Here is a 20,940-nt window from a genome sequence, read left to right as displayed (position 1 = left end):
TGTGCAGACAGGTCAAAATGTGCTTCAAAATTTCTGAAGAAATTTGGAGGCAGATTTTTCCGCCTGCATAAAACTCTGTGTGAACAAGGCCTAAGAAGGAGAAAAGTGTCTAGAAGGTCGTTAGATGCGCCAAACTTCTCCTACAACATTCACCACTGTGATGAATTTGGCGCATTTTCTGACTGACTAATCTTTAGACTGTATTAGTACATCTGCCCCAATGTGTTCTCCTTGGTTTTACATAGGACTGCAAGAAACCTACTGCATTATCCTAACACAGAGACTTCTCCTGATGCAGCCCTACAGAATTAAAAGGGGTTTTCTTGCTTCATGCATCTAAAGCCACATAGATATTTACAGACCTACTCACTTCTCACAGCTGAGAGTTTGCTACAATTGTATCCAGTCAGACAATCCTCTGTGATTTAAACAGTCTGGAGTCCAGAATGATAAGTTTTACCTGCACTGATAACCTGGTTTGATACAATGTTTCAGACTTGAGATGAAAAACACGCATGCTCCCATTCACTAATAGCAATCAGAGATCTTGAAAAGAAGGTGCGGAATTGAAATACAACGTCTATTGGGAAGTTGCAGAAAAGCTCTATAAATGACAAATTCAGCTCCACTACATTAGTATAGATATATTTGTGCGCAGTATGTACATGGACTCCTGGCTTAGTCACAGGGGGGTGTTTGTACATGTGGAGCAGTTCTCCAGGCTTTTTCTTTGCAGCGGTCTTCGAGGTTTCCATGAAGTTGTCTACGGCCTCATTCACGACGCGTTTGTGCTATCCGCCGAGCGTATACGTTTTCGACCATTGAAAACGTATACAAACGTGTACCATTTTCTGTTTACATTTGTGTTTTTTTTATAGCGTGTACGTTTAGCAAATACTCATACATCGGTATACGTTTGTCTGTTTTTTACCTAAAAAAAAGTATACGTTTTTTTAAAGTGAACACTGATAGAAAAAAAAAAACACAAAACACGGATAGATTTACTGTATGTAAACGCATGCAAATGTATAGCATTACGTTCGCTTATGTCGTCCATTGAGATCAATGCTAAAAAGTTACGTCGCGTACACCTGTTTTTTTTTAAGTACAGAATATCGCAGCAGACTCCGCTATTCAGTACTTTCAAAAAAACTGCCTTCCAACGTAAACCATGACAAACGTAGACCAAACGGACGCTATTTTGGTCTACGTTTGACCCATTATAGTCTATAAATACGCCGAGCTGTACGTTTCAATACTTTTCTAGTGTTTAAAAAAACGTATACGCCCGGCAGATAGCACAAACGTAATGTGAATGGGGCCTTACCTCCCCGCGCAGTCATCCTGCACCGAACCTGCTGACACACGACGAGCCTCCGACCGGTGAATTGGCTCAGAAAGCCGCCAGTGTCTGAATGCCGATATGACTGGCATCTGGTCAGCGTTACCGAGGAATGGCACCGACCTGTAGGGTATAAAAAATAAAGTGAGACCCTGGGGGGAGGGGGGGGGGTATAAGCTACAAACACAGGGTCTGTTGAGAAGCGGCGACTCCCCCCAAGTTTACACAACGCCGCTGCCAGTGACGGCTCCATCTCCCGTTTCATCCAAGCGGTTCCAAATTAGTCATTTTTATGTTTTTCTTCAGTAAATCTATTTTTGGAAGCTCATACCTTAGATATTTAACTCTTCGACATCTGGAGAGCTGCTTTAAATCTACATATACAGGAACGCTGAGAAACTTTTCATATACTTTTGCTTTGCACTGAACTTGACTAAATGTCTTTTTAAACTCCAGTCACATCCAGAGCTGCATTCAGAATTCTTGGAATGCTGTGACATACACAGTCCGCTTAGCTCAGGTCCTGTCACCTACTACACTCCGCTTCAGTGAATTGGGGCAGTCTACTGTACAACACTACATCTCCCACTATGCACCACTGAAGAGCATCCTCTGTATGGACAGTGGGCAGCAAAAATATGTGACCTCATGTAGCCTGGCAGTCCATAGCAAACCTGCATAATTCTTAATGCAGCTTTTGATGTGACTAGAGCATAAGTCATGATGCCACTCTACATCTCTATAGAATAAGTATTTTAAAGTTATAAGTAGACTTTAACAGTTATATGATGCTCAAAAGGAGTCAAGTGTTATCGAGGGCAACTCCTGGATGATGGGAGTTGTAGTATCTGAGCTAATTGACAAAGTAACCCTATGTTAATGTTATTTTGAGCTCTTACATGTCATTGGAAGTTGTCTTTTAATACTGACCCTTAATATGAATTGTAAAGAAGTAGCAGAGCTAAGGTTGTAGTTAGGCATAAATCATGGTAGCCTATCTGTGGTTTTACATAGGACTGCAGGCAAAACCTCCTGCGTTTTCTTAACGTAGATCGATCATGAGAAGTAAGAGATGCAGCGCCAAAAAATTAAATGACAAATTCAGCTCTGCTACATCTATATGTGTATTCTGCCAAGTGCCTTGTGCAATTAATTGTGGCTTATTTCAAAAGAAACGTTCCTTTTAACGTCTCGCTGCGTTGAGTTTATGGAAAGTCGGGCTCGCAGACGGGACGCAGAGCAAATGCTAATGAATATTTTTCCAGTACAAGTCCGATCTTCCCATCGTTCCACGTTCTAGGCTCCGGCACATGTGGGCGCCACACCCCTCCCCCATCCTTCTCGGGACCAAGTAGCATCATGGCCGACCATGGTCTGTATAATGATGACTGTGGACTCATGAAACATAACCAGGAACATACACTTGGCACGTTGTGAGGCCAAACTGCGCCACCCTGTACATTTACGGAACGCCAGCCTGACTCACAGCATCGGCAGCAGGTCCACGGGACACTCTGTTCTCTCTAAGATTAATTTATATAAAAAGTTTAAGTAGTTTCCATTGGTTTTGGGAGTCTTGGACGCCTCCTGTTTGGTTTCTTGTGAAATTCCTGGATGGTCCCACCCTGTGATCAGTTGGTGCCCATTCCAAAATCCTGCCCAAACTTTCCAGCATTGACTCAGAGCCCATGGAAGAGAATTGTTTTTTTTTTTCTTCTATCGTCCGGGTTCCTGTAAATTCTGTAGAACATCATCCAATAATTGCAGAACAATTTAAGACCCGTCCCCGATCCCGCAAAGGATGCCCGCAAAGATTCAGAAACACCCATTTTGGGGCAAATTTGCAGAACTTTGTCCATTCAAAACCCATTTGTTGGGACAACTCCACACAAATATATAATACTGGTGTCTTCTTATGTGGCAGAGGAGCCTTTGGGACCCCCTCCGGCATCAGAGCCTGTGTGCAACTGATACCTCTGCAAACCCTATAAGCAAGGGGGTCCAAAAATGCCTTAAAGGGGTAGTCCAGTCTTTTTTTCAAATATATCTTATTCATTGTCTGATAAAAAGTTCTTCTTATTTTTAAGATCTCTGCTTGCTGTCAGTGAGGCTGAATATTTGTCCTGACCTCCTTCTGCTCGTACAGTATACAGCTTGTTACAGTGTTACACAGTATTTAAAAACTGAGCAGAGCCGTAACTTTACGCTCTCGGGCCCCAATGAAAAATCTGTAACGGCCCCCACCTACCATGTGCCATTTACAATACTGGTGTCTTCTTATGGGGCAGGTGGCCTTTGGGGCTCCTCAGGCACCAGGGTCTGGGTGCAACTTCTACGTCTGCACCCCATATACACCCCTCCTTCAGTTCTCCCCTAATAATGAGACCCTCTGATCACATGCCCCTCTGCCGGTGTTGTAGGAGGGAATAAGATGTAAGAAGCGGCTGGGGAAAACATTGCGTTCTTATGAAGGATGTAGAGCAGGATTGCAGGAGACGGAGGGTTAATGATGTAGTGTGTGGGACTCCTCATCTGGTAGCGATTAGCGGCTATAAATGCCCATGTAGGGCTCTGCTGTTCTCCCTGTCGCGGGGTGATGTGCTCAACCCTCTGGAGGAAACGTCAGGGTCACTATGGTTATGGGAAACCAGAGGAAAACTTAAATCGTCCTTCTCGTCTGACAAGGCGGGAGCAGCGGCGTCCACACAGCAGCCGGGAGCCAACATTAGGGCTTTGTCGATTCCATGTAATTAGTTTCGGAAATACATAGTTTCGATGAAGAAATATTCATTATATTGCAATTTTCCCTTTTAATATAAAACATGTTATTGGTCATGACCTCTTCTTGATTCATTCCGATATATTGTTTATAAAATCAAGCCAGATACACAGGTTTTGTTGTTGATTATTTTTTCTTTTTTTTGGGGGGGGGGGTTGTGCTTATACACAGGAGCCGGTCAGAATAAGCCGAGCTGCAGAATGCAAGAGGTTGATTTCAAACTAAAACAGATGGTGTAGTTAAGTTGACCTCACTGATCGTAGTTGTGCTATGAAAAGAATAAAATGCAGAGATCTACCTAGAAGTGATCCGAGAGGAACCGATTCATCCACCAGACCCGCAAGCCGCCATTTGGGATACATTAAGTAAATCGATTTCACTGTTTGAGGTTGAAGATAATGGATTAATAGGCCTATTGTATTCTGGTAGCTGCGGGATTAGCGCGTTGGGTGGGCTCTTGTAATTGAATATAAAGACCCCAACTGGCCATAGTGTGTAATATATTTATTATATCATTCTAACAACATTTCCATCACAGATGCCCTCCCAGTACTGCAATAATATTCATACACCGCGTTCCAAATTATTCTGCACATTGGATTTAAGTGTCATAAACATTTAATTATTAGTTTTTCAATGAAACTCATGGATGGTCTTGTGTCTGTGTCTTCGGGCTTTTTGGATCATTGTAATCAATCTCAGACACCTGTGATCATTAGTTTGCCAGGTGCGCCCAATCAAAGGAAAACGACTTAACTAGTTGCCGACACAGGACGAGTATGCTCCTCCTGAGCGGCGAGCACTTCGCGCATTAGGACGAGCATACTCGTCCTGTGTGACAGCCGTCCCTGCCGTCTCTGTGTGTGCGATCGAGAGCGGGGCAATACACAGCAACGGCCCCGCTCTGACAGCGGAGAGGAGAGAAACCGCTTCTCTCCGCTGTTAACCCTTTGAACGCCAACTCAGCTGCTGCAGAACATCATTATACACCCTGGCTGCTGAAGAACATCATTATACATGCCTCAGATGCTGCAGAACCTCATAATACACACCTCAGCTGCTGCAGAACATCATTATACACCCCTCAGCTGCTGCAGAACCTCTTAATACACACCTCAGCTGCTGCGGAACATCATAATACACAGCTCAGCTGCTGCAGAATATCATAATACACATTTCAGCTGCTGCAGAACATCATTATACACCCCGGCTGCTGCAGAACATCATAATACACAGCTCAGCTGCTGAAGAACATCATTATACACCCTGGCTGCTGAAGAACATCATAATACATGCCTCAGCTGCTGCAGAACATCATAATACACACCTCAGCTGCTGAAGAACATAATACACACCCCAGCTGCTGCAGAACATTATAATACACAACCCAGCTGCTGCAGAACTTCTTTATGAAAAAGCTGTGGGCTTTTCATATCTGTGAACCTGAATCTCCCCCTTACTCTTAAAAAAGAGTTTCCGCAGCAGCTGAGGTGTGTGCGCCATAATAAGCTAATGATATTCGCCCTCCTATAAATGATGATAATATTAGAAGTGACCTCAGTGTCTGTGACCTGTGCGCGTGTCCTTAGCCTGCGGCCGTATGCATACACATGGCCACGTAACTCTTTGGTGTCTGATAATCTTATATAATTTACAGTGGGGGGGGGGGGGGACGACATTATATATATATATATATATATATATATATATATATATATATATATATATATATAACCTCCATGTGTGGATCACTTTTTTTTTTTTTTTTATAGCAACAATTAAGATTAAGAGGATTTGTTTCTACAGGACACAAGGCAGGGACAGGCAGAGAACAATGCGGTGATTAGCGGTGCAGGGCCTGTTGTCGTCATGTAATCTGCTTTATCTAATAAGGAAGCAGCGAGTTACCATAGAGCCTATAATGTGCTGCATCACGTGCGCTGGTGGGGTCACCACACTCCGCAAGGAAGCTTCAGATACCTGGACATGACCGGAGGGATTGAATTTGTATTAAATAGATAATGTATTAGTGATGGAGGCCGATCAATAGGAGATCAATAATGTGATGCCCTGCTCTTTACCATTAGCGCACTCAGCAGAGGAGGAGATGTGCGCCCATTATATTATATAGGACCATTACATTGTATATGAAATCACCAACCTGCTGATGCTCCAAATAGGAATCTAAGAGCGTTTATTAAAAGCAACAATAAGTAATGTAATGTATATACATAGTGACTCCACCAGCAGAATAGTGAGTGCAGCTCTGGAGTATAATACAGGATGTAACTCAGGATCAGTACAGGATAAGTAATGTAATGTATGTACACAGTGACTCCACCAGCAGAATAGTGAGTGCAGCTCTGGAGTATAATACAGGATGTAACTCAGGATCAGTACAGGATAAGTAATGTAATGTCTGTACACAGTGACTCCACCAGCAGAATAGTGAGTGCAGCTCTGGAGTATAATACAGGATGTAACTCAGGATCAGTACAGGATAAGTAATGTAATGTATGTACACAGTGACTTCACCAGCAGAATAGTGAGTGCAGGTCTGGAGTATAATACAGGCTGTAACTCCGGATCAGTACAGGATAAGTAATGTAATGTATGTACACAGTGACTCCAACAGCAGAATAGTGAGTGCAGCTCCGGAGTATAATACAGGATATAACTCAGGATCAGTACAGGATAAGTAATGTAATGTATGTACACAGTGACTTCACCAGCAGAATAGTGAGTGCTGCTCCGGAGTATAATACAGGATGTAACTCGGGATAAGTAATGTAATGTATGTACACAGTGACTCCACCAGCAGAATAGTGAGTGCAGCTCTGGAGTATAATACAGGATATAATTCAGGATCAGTACAGGATAAGTAATGTAATGTATGTACACAGGGACTCCACCAGCGGAATAGTGAATGCAGTTCTGGAGTATAATACAGGATATAACTCAGGATCAGTAATGTAATGTATATACACAGTGACACCATCAGCAGAATAGTGAGTGCAGCTCTGGAGTATAATACAGGATGTAACTCAGGATCAGTACAGGATAAGTAATGTAATGTATGTACACAGTGACTCCACCAGCAGCATAGTGAGTGCAGGTCTGGAGTATAATACAGGCTGTAACTCCGGATCAGTACAGGATAAGTAATGTAATGTATGTACACAGTGACTCCAACAGCAGAATAGTGAGTGCAGCTCCGGAGTATAATACAGGATGTAACTCAGGATCAGTACAGGATAAGTAATGTAATGTATGTACACAGTGACTTCACCAGCAGAATAGTGAGTGCTGCTCCGGAGTATAATACAGGATGTAACTCGGGATAAGTAATGTAATGTATGTACACAGTGACTCCACCAGCAGAATAGTGAGTGCAGCTCTGGAGTATAATACAGGATATAATTCAGGATCAGTACAGGATAAGTAATGTAATGTATGTACAAAGTGACTCCACCAGCGGAATAGTGAATGCAGTTCTGGAGTATAATACAGGATGTAACTCAGGATCAGTAATGTAATGTATATACACTGTGACACCATCAGCAGAATAGTGAGTGCAGCTCTGGAGTATAATACAGGATGTAACTCAGGATCAGTACAGGATAAGTAATGTAATATATGTACACAGTGACTCCACCAGCAGAATAGTGAGTGCAGCTCTGGAGTATAATACAGGATATAACTCAGGATCAGTACAGGATAAGTAATGTAATGTATGCACACAGTGACTCCACCAGCAGAATAGTGAGTGCAGCTCTGGAGTATAATACAGGATGTAACTCAGGATCAGTACAGGATAAGTAATGTAATGTATGTGCACAGTGACTCCACCAGCAGAATAGTGAGTGCAGCTCTGGAGTATAATACAGGATGTAACTCAGGATCAGTACAGGATAAGTAATGTAATGTATGTACACAGTGACTCCACCAGCAGAATAGTGAGTGCAGCTCTGGAGTATAATACAGGATGTAACTCAGGATCAGTACAGGATAAGTAATGTAATGTATGTACACAGTGACTCCACCAGTAGAATAGTGAGTGCAGCTCTGGAGTATAATACAGGATATAACTCAGGATCAGTACAGGATAAGTAATGTAATGTATGTACACAGTGACTCCACCAGCAGAATAGTGAGTGCAGCTCTGGAGTATAATAAAGGATGTAACTCAGGATCAGTACAGGATAAGTAATGTAATGTATGTACACAGTGACTCCACCAGCAGAATAGTGAGTGCAGCTCTGGAGTATAATACAGGATGTAACTCAGGATCAGTACAGGATAAGTAATGTAATGTATGTAGACAGTGACTCCACCAGCAGAATAGTGAGTGCAGCTCTGGAGTATAATACAGGATGTAACTCAGGATCAGTACAGGATAAGTAATGTAATGTATGTACACAGTGACTCCACCAGCAGAATAGTGAGTGCAGCTCTAGAGTATAATACAGGATGTAACTCAGGATCAGTACAGGATAAGTAATGTAATGTATGTAAATAGTGACTCCACCAGCAGAATAGTGAGTGCAGCTCTGGAGTATAATACAGGATGTAACTCAGGATCAGTACAGGATAAGTAATATAATATATGTACACAGTGACTCCACCAGCAGAATAGTGAGTACAGCTCTGGAGGATAATACAGGATATAACTCAGGATCAGTACAGGATAAGTAATATAATATATGTACACAGTGACTCCACCAGCAGAATAGTGAGTGCAGCTCTGGAGTATAATACAGACTATAACTGGACATTAGTAAAGAATAAGTAATGTATATACTCAGTAACTCCACGGATGTAGGTTTATTCTATATGTAACATGGTAATCAGATGTGGACATAAATTCCTATTTATTAGTCTAAAAAAGGAGATTAAATTAGACACTTGTTACTGACGTAGTTGGGGGGGGGGGGGGTCACTGACCATTCATCTGGAAATATAGATCTAGTTGGCAGAAGTTATAGGGAAATCCTTCTACAGACAATTACAGATCAATAAAGGCGTCTTGACTCACGTCTGTGTGGAGGGAAGAAAGTCTCGGAGCTCTCATGTTATTACTGACTGTATATACAAACCGCCCATCACTTCCAGTAACCAGGGAAAGTAAAAAACAACCCCCAAAACAGGAGACACGTGGTGTCTGCGGCCAATCATTTATCCCTGTGGAGTATGAAGGTTGTAGTTTGGTGCTGTTTCTCCAGCTAATGTAAATCATTGATAGGACACAGAGCGGTGACTCCCCGGCTGTTGAGAGTTGTTGTTGCACAAGAGCCGGACAGACACAGGTTGAAAGCTTTGGACATAGAGTTTAACGACAGCATGCAACACTTCACCGTTTAGAAATACAATGTACCCGCATAATGTCAACATATTGGCTGTCCATTCCTAAAAATGCCCCCCCCCCCCCAACTGGCCTGTGTGTGAACTAGGCCTCGGTGAAGTTTTGTCTATGTTGACGTAACGTCACGTACATATGTTGTCTAATCACTGCAAAGACCATGGAAAGTGAAGCTCCACCTTTGATGAACATAAATAACTCAAAGGAAACCATCAGCAAGCTGCTGTTTGTGGTTGTATCCTTACTATATCCTTATTATGTGTTTCTGTTTGGAACTTTCTGTAAATTTATTGTTGGTCTGAGTGTAAAGAACAAAAAAAGTCAGTCATGGAGATATTTTACGGAGATGCTGGACTCGACATGACATGGATGTGGGACTTTATACCGGAGCTGGATCCATTATCAGTGTGGGGAATGACATTTTCCTGAATGGGGAGTTCGTTACTTCGGGTCACATTGGGGCCTCTAACTCTTAAAATAAGTTTCCCACAATACCTTTTAAGATCTTAATTCTAAACAAATGCTGAGGTTTTATGCTGAACATCCGACATCAGCATTAATCATCTGATTCCTCTCTGGACGTAGTCCAGGCGATTGTATAACTCTCCGTTATTGCTCTGATCAGACTCCGCGCACTTGATCTCTCAGGTGAATTGTGATGTTTTTTATTTTTTGTATATTCTGACCAGGACAGGATCAAGATTGGTGGGGGCCTCTGGGCTGAGCGTATATGGGGTGGTCCCTATAGGACAAAGGTGAAATTAAGAGTTGTACTGCCATGATGCCTGTGCATTGCTCTGCCGGAATAATATCGCCACACATGCCGAAAATGCAACAAACGCAATGCCCACATAATAGTACCATACAGTATTCAAACAGTGCCCACATAATAGTACCTTATAGTACCCAAATAACAGTGCCCACATAATATTTGGGTGCTGTATGATACTATTATGTGGCCATTGTTATTTGAATAATGTATGGTACTATTATGTGGGCGCTGTTATTTGGGTACTGTATGGTACTATTATGTGGGCACTGTTTGGGTACTGTATGGTACTATTGTGTGGGCACTGTTATTTGGGTACTGTATGGTACTATGTGGGCACTGTTTTGGTACTATATGGTACTATTATGTGGGCACTGGGTACTGTATGGAACGATTATGTGGGCACTGATATTTGAGTACTATATGGTACTATTATGTGGGCACTTATTTGGGTACTGTATGGTACTATTATGTGGGCACTGTTTGGGTACTGTATGGTACTATTATGTGGGCACTGTTTGGGTACTGTATGGTACTAACAGTGCCCACATAATAGTACCATACAGTACCCAAATAACAGTGCCCACATAATAGTACCATACAGTACCCAAATAACAGTGCCCCCATAATAGTATCCTACAGTACCCAAATAACAGTGCCCACATAATAGTACAATACTGTACCCAAATAACAATGGCCACATAATAGTACCATACAGTACCCATATAACAGTGCCCACATAATAGTACCATACAGTACCCAAATAACAGTGCCCACATAATAGTATCCTACAGTACCCAAATAACAGTGCCCCCATAATAGTATCCTACAGTACCCAAATAACAGTGCCCACATAATAGTACAATACTGTACCCAAATAACAATGGCCACATAATAGTACCATACAGTACCCATATAACAGTGCCCACATAATAGTACCATACAGTACCCAAATAACAGTGCCCACATAATAGTATCCTACAGTACCCAAATAACAGTGCCCCCATAATAGTATCCTACAGTACCCAAATAACAGTGCCCACATAATAGTACAATACTGTACCCAAATAACAATGGCCACATAATTGTACCATACAGTACCCAAATAACAGCGCCCACATAATAGTACCATACAGTACACAAATAACAGCGCATACAACCAGAACTGTCCCCTTTTGAGATGGACTGCCTTATAAATTCATGGGGTTTTCCCACAACCCCTCAGACATTGAATGGCGCGGCAGTGCAAATGCATGACCGGCGCTCCATTCAAAGTCCCCCTCACTGCAATTGTGCGTTCTAGAGATCGGTGGGTCCCAGTGGTGGAGCCCCCAGCAATCATACATTTATCACGTATACTGTGGATAGGTGATAAAAGTTAATTGTGGGAAAACCCCTTTAGAAGTAGACTGAATGAGGGAGGTGTGGGATAGTGAAGATCGAGCAATGATGGAGGTCTGAGGCATTTTACACCTCTGAGAGCAGCTTATCTCCCGTCAGAACAAAGGGTCCATTTGCCATGGGGGGGGGGGGGGGTCCTAATGTGTTTACTGTGTGTGGGATTCCTTTTGGAGAAGCCCCATTAATTTCCGTGGGACAACTCATGAACAAAGCTCGGAGACCCCAAAAATCTCCTTCTAGAAGCCCAGTAGTAGAAGTTGGGTGACACTTATGGATGCCTTTTGTCAAGTGTATTTTGAATTGTACAACAGAATTCTGATACAGTGTAACAAACAGTGCACCTGTGTGAGCAGCTAATGATCCGGACCAGCTTTCAGTGTCTGGACATAAACAATAATGTCTTCATTCACTGACAGCAAGCCAAATATCTTAAAAAAGAAGAGGAATTCAAAAAGTTCAAGAGCTTTACAGTCTACACTGAATAAGCTTTATTTACATATAAGTAGAAATCCCCTTTAAATGAGCCAGGAAGCCTTCGGTGTCCTCCGCACAGTCACTGGCTTGGCTTGGATACTCACTTTGTGCCTCTGGACTTTTCTTCAGGACCTGACCCTCCGCAGATACAATGTAACAACATTTTTCCATCCTCCTCAAGTGTTTGAGTGGCTACATAAGTGATATCTTTAGTAACAAGTGGGACGCGGGAATGTCCAGAGCTGATACTTTGTGGCACTCATGTCCGGTCATGATTTGGCGATGGGTGGGAGGTCGAGGTGATCGCATTTCTAGATGGACGTGGACTAAACCTCTTTCTCCTGGAATTATTACACCTTGGGGGTGACCTTAATACGCTCCTTCCTTCAACATGTCGTGATGGCCTCCTGCTCCCCAAATGTCCATGGCTTCCCATACTGGTGACCATACTCACTATACATATATTACACACAATCTGTGGTCCGGTAAGGAAGAGGGTGACGGCTCCTTGTATAAGGTGGGAGGAGAGGAACCAAACCAAGAGAGAAGGGTCTGAATAATAAAGAATGCCGGTGGGTGACCTAACGCTAGGGCGTAGGCATCATTGCACATGATAGGACTTAGCAAGCCCATGGGTGATGCCAACCTGTCTTTTTTTTTTTAGATCTGCTCCAGGGCACAGCTATGACTCTAGCTTAGCTGCATTGTCCGTTATAGTCTCTGGTAGTCTGAAATCTACTTTCTGTCTCATCAGTAATTCAGGCTGCTGCTCTGTCCTTCCCCCATGCTTTACACTGCAGCTAAGTTCTATTAGTTCAAAGTTCTGATCAGGTCTGTAATTCACCTCCTGTATTATCAAAGGCCCAGGCTGCTGGTCCCCCCCCCCCTCCCGATACTTTGCACTGCTTGTTCTGATTGACTTCTGTGTATAAGCACAAGCCCTGCAGGAAGTCAGTGCAAGGAGAGATGATTTCTTATTACAACAAGGGCAGAATGGTCATAAACCCAAGCAGTTAAACCTCCGTTAGAAAAAGATGACCAGGAAAGTGCGACACATTTACTGAGGGGAGGAGCCTCAATAAGGGGAGGGGCTAGAGATTTGTACATATATAGAGCAATAACAGATTGGATCCTGGGAAATTAGCTATTTCGTAGCTCACGGCGATGATATCGATGTGGCAAAGTGATGTTTTTGAACATTCTGAAGTTATTTTTAGCCTTAAAATTTGGATTAGTATATAGCAGCCTATGTACATAGCAGATCATGTAAACCACGGCTTCCTGCACTAGGTCTGATGTGTGCTGGGACCTTCAGAGCATGACAAGTATTATATAGAATTATATCAGGAGGTCCAGGTCCTCTCACGTCTGACTGTGCTGTTTCCAAGGGCAACCAGCCGAATCTTGAATGCAGCTCTGGATGTGACTGGAGGATAAGCCATGATGTAAAGCAAAGTGACTCAATATGTTATACAGACAGAAACGTAAAAGTTGTATTAGTACGCGCTCCGCAGTATGTTAGCGCGTCATAAATAAACGCTTGCGTTTACCGCTACAAAAAGCGTCTTTACCATATATATCCTCAGCAAACTCATGACCAATGCTCCAAGAATTCTGGGAAAAAGCCAAATTCTAAGCTTGTGTTTGAAGATATTTTTTTTTCATTTGCTCTAAATCTCAAGTTAATGGCTATTTTGTACAATATTTAACATGCCGATGGCGGGCGCCGAGCCAGAACAGATACAGGACGCCAAGATTTATAAGCGCGAACACCATGTTCTGCTCCTAACAAAAGCCAGAGCCATTGTCAGAGGAGGAAAGTGAAGCAGAAATGGAGGGAGTGGAGGCCGAACGTGGGGCGCACTGCAGGAAACGGTTGTAGTGTGTGTCTGACGGGGGCACCGGGGGTGACAAGGCGGTGATCGCTGTATCCAACATTATAGAATCCTCTACAGGGATAGTGTGATACTGAGCCAATGTATCTAAGCCTTTCAAGTGTCATACGGTCTGCTAAACCAGGGTATCTAAGCCTAGCATGTGTGATACTGTCTGCTAAGGCCCCATGCACACGACCGTAAAAAACCTCCGTTTTTTGCGGACCGCAAACGCGGTCCGCAAAAACGGACCCATTTACTTTCATTGAACGCGGACACCTTTCCGTAGCACTACGGAAGGGTGTCCGTGCCGCGGAAATGTTCCGGGAATTATGGAACATGTCCGTTCTTTCACATTTTGCGGGCCGTGCTCCCATACTTAGTATGGGAGCACGGCCCGAAAATGCGACTGTCAGTCGGCGGCCGGCCGTGCCCGCAATCGCGGGCCGTGATTGCGGGCACGGTCGTGTGCATGGGGCCTAAACCAGGGTATCTAAGCCTAGCATGTGTCATACTGTCTGCTAAACCAGGGTATCTAAGCCTATCATGTGTGATACTGTCTCAAAGAACTAAACAACACAAATTTACAGAAAACCCAGGTGGAGTCCTTTTCAGGTGACATTTTGACCTTGACATTGGGAACTTTGCTGGTGTATGTACGAAATCGCTGTCCTGTGGTCATGTGACGTCTTCAGAAGCCCCGCCCCCTCCCGGATTATTAGTGTGTGTGTGTATATATATATATTTGCTGTCAGGTTGAGCTTTTGTTTTGTTGTGTAAGTTTCTTCCGTGAGGGCAAGTTTGTTGTTTTTAAGCAAACCATGACGATCGTTACTGTTCAGCCCCAGACAAGTGTCCAGTAATCTCCTGTGATGAGAACGCTGCAGCCGCACAAACCCTCAACACCGCGGAATACAGCGCCGGAGGCCGCAAAAATCCCCCGAGCGACGGCATTACCCTGAAAATAACACTAAAAGCCGAATAGTCAGAAAAATGTATCCGCTCATCCAACCCCAATTTATGATACAAATTATATGATTCTGGATTCTGTCCCCCAAGTGTCATTTTCCTGTACCCCAAGTGTCAGTGTCATTATCCTGTACCCCAAGTGTCATTATCCTGTACCCCGAGTGTCAGTGTCATTATCCTGTACCCCAAGTGTCATTATCCTGTACCCCAAGTGTCAGTGTCATTATCCTGTACCCCGAGTGTCAGTGTCATTATCCTGTACCCCAAGTGTCAGTGTCATTATCCTGTACCCCGAGTGTCAGTGTCATTATCCTGTACCCCAAGTATCATTATCCTGTACCCCAAGTGTCAGTGTCATTATCCTGTACCCCGAGTGTCAGTGTATCATTATCCTGTACCCCGAGTGTCAGTGTATCATTATCCTGTCCCCGGAGTGTCAGTGTATCATTATCCTTTACCCTGAGTGTCAGTGTATCATTATCCTGAACCCCAAGTGTCAGTGTATCATTATCCTTTACCCTGAGTGTCAGTGTATCATTATCCTGAACCCCAAGTGTCAGTGTATCATTATCCTGTACTCCGAGTGTCAGTGTATCATTATCCTGTCCCCCAAGTGTCAGTGTATCATTATCCTGTACCCCGAGTGTCAGTGTATCATTATCCTGTCCCCCAAGTGTCAGTGTATCATTATCCTGTACCCCGAGTGTCAGTGTATCATTATCCTGTCCCCCAAGTGTCAGTGTATCATTATCCTGTACCCCGAGTGTCAGTGTCATTATCCTGTACCCCGAGTGTCATTATCCTGTACCCCAAGTGTCAGTGTATCATTATCCTGTACCCCGAGTGTCAGTGTCATTATCCTGTACCCCGAGTGTCATTATCCTGTACCCCAAGTGTCAGTGTATCATTCTCCTGTACCCCGAGTGTCCGTGTACATAGTTGTGGTGACCGGTATATTGGACAGACGTTGTTCTGTTCCATGTTGTCGCCTCTTCCTTTAGTTTGAGTGTTTTGCAGTCGCTTTGTTGCTATGAATTTAAGCCCAGAATCTCATTAATATAAGCAGATCTTCGGTTTTTTTGCCCTGGTCGCCCTAGTTCTGCGCACCGCATGTTGACTTGTATTCGGGACGTTCACTGCATTGGTTCTGGGCCTCTGTATCTGATCTGTTTTTTTGGTACATTTTTTAAATCCCTTTGGGGCATTTCCTTGAAAATGTATCTCCATGGTATTAATGCAAAAAACGAGACCACCCGGAGGAGACGCCGCCTTGTTATTTTTAGCTTATAATAGACGTGTAATGAATATTCTGTACAATTTTTGGCTCCGCTCGCTGTACCTGTTTGTCGCCGACCCTGACCCCACGCAGCGCCCTCGGAGCCAGGTCATGATTTACTGACGTTTCTTGGCCCATTTCACAAACATAACTGGACATGTTTTTTTTTTCTTAAATTATTTTTTTTCGCTTCAGGTAAAGTTCTTGAAACTAATTGTGACCGTGAAGATCTCTGTATAAAGTCGTCCTCTGGAACGTGAAATATTACAAGAACTGATCATACACTCAGGTCTCTCCTTGTCCCATCCGAAGCTGCTTTCAAAATCAATTTATTTACCAGAATAATTGTGTACTAAAAGAGTGTATCTAAACCATGTGTGATACTGTCTGCTGAGCCGCTGTATCTAATCCTATCGTGTGATACAGTCTGCTGAGTCACTGTATCTAATCCTATCATGTGATAGTCTGCTGAGTCACTGTATCTAATCCTATCATGTGATAGTCTGCTGAGTCACTGTATCTAATCCTATCATGTGATACGGTCTGCTGAGCCACTGTATCTAATCCTATCATGTGATACGGTCTGCTGAGCCACTGTATCTAAGCCTATCATATGTGATACGGTCTGCTGAGCCACTGTATCTAAGCCTATCATATGTGATACGGTCTGCTGAGCCGCTGTATCTAAGCCTATCATGTGTGATACTGTCTGCTGAGCCAATGTATCTAATCCTATCATGTGTGATACTGTCTGCTGAGCCACTATATCTAAGCCTATCATATGTGATACAGTCTGCTGAGCTGCTGTATCTAAGCCTATCATATGTGATACAGTCTGCTGAATCTAAGCCTATCATGTGTGATACTCTTCTTGCCTGTTCCAGCGCGGCGAACAGCAGAACGTTCACATCTGGAGTATTCTTGCATCCTAAGCTCTTTTCCTTGCACCCCTCACCCCCTATAACCTGCTATTTTTCGGGTGGGCTCCGGCTCTATGGCGCAGAGTTGGCCTTGACGGCACATGTCTTAATTCACAGACGGCCTCTGTTATAGGACTCCACGTTCCGAGCATGGAGCTGCCCTGAGCTAATTACATCAGCGTGTTTGTCAAGTGGCCTGAAACCAAGAAGGTGTTTGGAAAGAAATGAAATATAGTCGGCACCCCGAAGCGTTTAACCCCCGAGTACTCTGCCTGGTGATCGGCATCTTTAAGGAATGCAACCGTATCGTGGACTATTTCAATTAAAGTCTAGTGTTACCTTCTGTGAACCTTTAATATTGTGTTTTCAGTAGAAGGTTATAATGAGAATCCCCTCTTTTTGCAAGCGAGCACTTGTTTATGGCAGCCTGTATTCTGCTGATGGGAAGCTGGGTATAATATTGCAGCGTGCTTTATGAAATGGTGGAAAACAGATCACTGGTTCTAGGAGAAAACGCGATCCATGATGCGGCACCCCGCACAAAAGTGTGTGGCCCGCAGTACAGTGCACTACATGGTCCTGTGTTCTGTATGGCTCCACGAAATGCAGATGATCGGGACCTCACATCATAATGTGCTCTTTGCAGACACTGAACAAGCAGGAGCTGAAGATGGACATGAGGTCTTACAGTCTAAGAGCTCACAGAACATAAGCAGAATTATGAATGCAGCTCTGGATGTAAATGCAGCACACTAACTAGTGATGGAACGGTAATTAGTCCACTAGTTGCAGGATGTATAAAACACACGATCACGTCTCACCCACAGACTATCCGTATAAGTAATTGCCTATAATTAAGGGATTAACGTTCCAGGCCCTTGGGTTCTTGAAACGTTCTGCTGCTTTCTATCTTCCTGTGTATTATTTCACAGACTTGTCAGTAAGGATTTGGAGACGAAGGTAAACAGTATAAGAAAAATGTTAATCCTGCAAATACTTGTAAGCAAGAGATACATGAAACCGTCACCTCTAATCCGGTCTGTTCTCCCTCTGACAGGGATGAGAAATGCTGCAGGTAGTCGTGCCATTCACCACATCTCCGATGATGCCGCGCAGCAGCTCAGGACATCTACTGACACTATGGAAAATGATCGATCTTCCTGGAAGGAGAAATTGTACCAATAATGTCAATAAAACACTAAGAAAGGCGCTGCTAAATCCCTTTATTCTCCTTCCTTCTCCTCCCATCATTCCTCCGGATTGAGCACAGATATACATTTTGTTCACCCTCGGAGGGGCTTTTTTCTATGCTCATTGTTGCCCTCTACAGTGCTGAGCTGCCAAGAGGAGAGGAGGAAGGGAAGTGGCACACCGTGGAGCACATTTCTACCTCTCTAAATCAATATATATATATTCCGCTGCAATTACGTCCGCAATGGACGCCGTGAAAAACGCGAGTACTTGCAAAAACATTGTCTGTCATTAGGCTATGTTCACACGGAGTATTTTGACGAGTTTTTTGACGCGGAAACCGCGTCGCAAAACTAGGCAAAAACGGCCCGAAAATGCCTCCCATTGATTTCAATGGGAGGCGTCGGCGTCTTTTTCCCACGAGCAGTAAAACTGCCTCGCGGGAAAAAGAAGCGACATGCCCTATCTTCGGGCGTTTCCGCCTCTGACCTCCCATTGACTTCAATGGGAGGCAGAGAAAGCGTATTTCGCTGTGTTTTATACTCAATGGCCGCGGGCGAAAAACTCCGCGAAATTCGGCGTGCGGTGAGAGGAAAATCTGCCTCAAACTTCCAAATGGAATTTTGAGGCACATATTCCTCCTGCAAAATACTCCGTGTGAACATAGCCGGAGCTATTTTAAGGCGAAAACCGCTCCTGAATTTCAGACGTGTTTTGCGTTTGCGTGTGAACAAACCCGAATGCTTCTCGATCTCCAACCTAATCTAGTAGGCGCTTTGATGTAGAGAACTACTGTTTGTTTTGTTTTTTTTTAAAGTTTTTATTTTTGACCAAGTTATGAATATTTTAAAGATTTATGCAAATTTGATCTTCATGCCCCACTGGGCGTTTTTTTACTTTTCTTTACAACGCCCACTTGGTGAAAGGAGTCGTAAAATGCATCATATTTAGGGCTTATTCACACGGACGCATATATATCAATGGGGCCGTTCACACAACCGTTGTTTCAATGGGCCATGTGAAGGGCCTGTTGAAAAATAGAACATGTCCTGTTTTCTTCCGTTTTCACGGATCCCTCAATAGACTCAAGTGTATTGGGATCCGTGAAAACGGTCGCACACGGGTGAAACACGGACGTAAAAAACATAAAATTTGTGTGAATAAGCCCTTAAAGTCGGATTTAGGCGACATAAGAAAAGGGAACATGTTTAATCAGATGCGCCAAATGTCTTAAGTATCATGCGCCATCGTGATGTATTTATTGCAGTTTCTGCCAGTCTGGTCTAGTTTAATCCTGTGCAACTTTAGGACAGATGGAATAAATCTCCCCCATGTGTCTGCCCAGTGCCAGTCTACCACATAAACATATCCTGCGCACATTACCCGGCTTATAGGTTTTGCCAAGATACAAATTCTAGGTTTGTAAGAGACAAGTTGCGTCTTGAAGCGTTTTTTTGTTACGTTCAGACGGTAGCAGTAATGATTTATGTGTCTTTGGGGAGGGACGTTTGGCACAGGTTGGCACTAGATTTTGGCACTGACCGCTTTGGAGATTTACGTTCGTCAATGGGACTGTTGATAAGAATTAAAACTGGTGGAGCCGCCTTTTGTTCACGTGAGTTCAATGGCAGTTTAATTTCACCAGCTGGTCTGAGGGCACCGTGTGAGGTAAGATGGGCGAAGTCATTCAATGCCATATCATACCATTGTGTGCCACCCTGTAGTCTATGGTTTCTGCATACGTCACAGATCTAGGGGGCACATGTGGTGTCTCCAGGACATGCTGCTGACCTAGATGTATTTCTCCCTCCTCCTCTGTTGCAGGCTGCTTCTGTTACGGTAGGATGGCTCTGTTATGGGGTCACTGTTGCAGGCTGGTTCTGTTATGAGGTCACTGTTGCAGTCTGGTTCTGTTATGGAGTCCCTGTTGTAGGATGGTTATGATATGGGGCACTTTTGCAGGCTAGCTCTGTTATAGGGTCACTGTTGCAGGCTGGTTCTGATATGGGGTCACTGTTGCAGGCTGGTTCTGTTATGGGGTCACTGTTGCAGGCTGGTTCTGTTATGGGGTCACTATTCTAGGATGGCTCTGTTATGGGGTCACTGTTGTAGGATGTCTGTTATGGGGTCAATATTGTAGGATGGATCTGTTGTGGGGTCACTGTTGTAGGATGACTGTTATTGGGTCACTGTTGCAGGCTAGCTCTGCTATGATTTTTTTGTAGGATGGCTTGGTTATAGGATCGCTGTTGTAGGATGGGTATGTTATGGGGTGACGGTTGCAATCTAGCTTTGTTATGGGGTAACTGTTGCAGATTGCCTCTAAATGGGGTCACTGTTGTAGGATGGCTATGTTATGGGGTCACTGTTGTAGGATGGCTATGTTATGGGGTCACTGTTGTAGGATGGCTATGTTATGGGGTCACTGTTGTAGGATGGCTATGTTATGGGGTCACTGTTGTAGGATGGCTATGTTATGGGGTTACTGTTGTAGGATGGCTATGTTATGGGGTCACTGTTGTAGGATGGCTATGTTATGGGGTCACTGTTGTAGGATGGCTATGTTATGGGGTTACTGTTGCAGGC

General features: G+C 43.7%; 2 long non-coding RNA genes across 3 annotated transcripts in view; one reads left to right on the top strand and one right to left on the bottom strand.

Annotated features, from left to right (window-relative positions):
- Positions 1-18,369, top strand: part of LOC142656164 (uncharacterized) — a 52,483-nt gene extending 34,114 nt beyond the window's left edge. Inside the window, exon 4 of the long non-coding RNA XR_012849599.1 lies at positions 18,221-18,369. This is a non-coding gene — a long non-coding RNA (uncharacterized LOC142656164). The remainder of the gene's footprint in view (positions 1-18,220) is intronic.
- On the bottom strand, positions 1,333-20,178 carry LOC142656165 (uncharacterized). 2 transcript variants are annotated; one of them, XR_012849601.1, is made up of 3 exons: positions 20,059-20,178; positions 18,191-18,323; positions 1,333-1,465 (listed from the first exon to the last, which is right to left on the bottom strand). It is a non-coding gene; the product is annotated as an uncharacterized LOC142656165 (long non-coding RNA). The 2 variants fall into 2 exon arrangements; XR_012849600.1 differs by lacking the exon at positions 1,333-1,465 and adding an exon at positions 9,783-10,222.
- Between the last annotated feature and the right edge of the window lie 762 nt (positions 20,179-20,940).

This window comes from Rhinoderma darwinii, chromosome 6 (genome assembly GCF_050947455.1).
Source record: "Rhinoderma darwinii isolate aRhiDar2 chromosome 6, aRhiDar2.hap1, whole genome shotgun sequence".
NCBI lineage: Eukaryota > Metazoa > Chordata > Amphibia > Anura > Rhinodermatidae > Rhinoderma > Rhinoderma darwinii.
The sequence above is the reverse complement of the archived record's forward strand: the minus strand, read 5'-3'. Positions and strand labels throughout refer to the sequence as shown.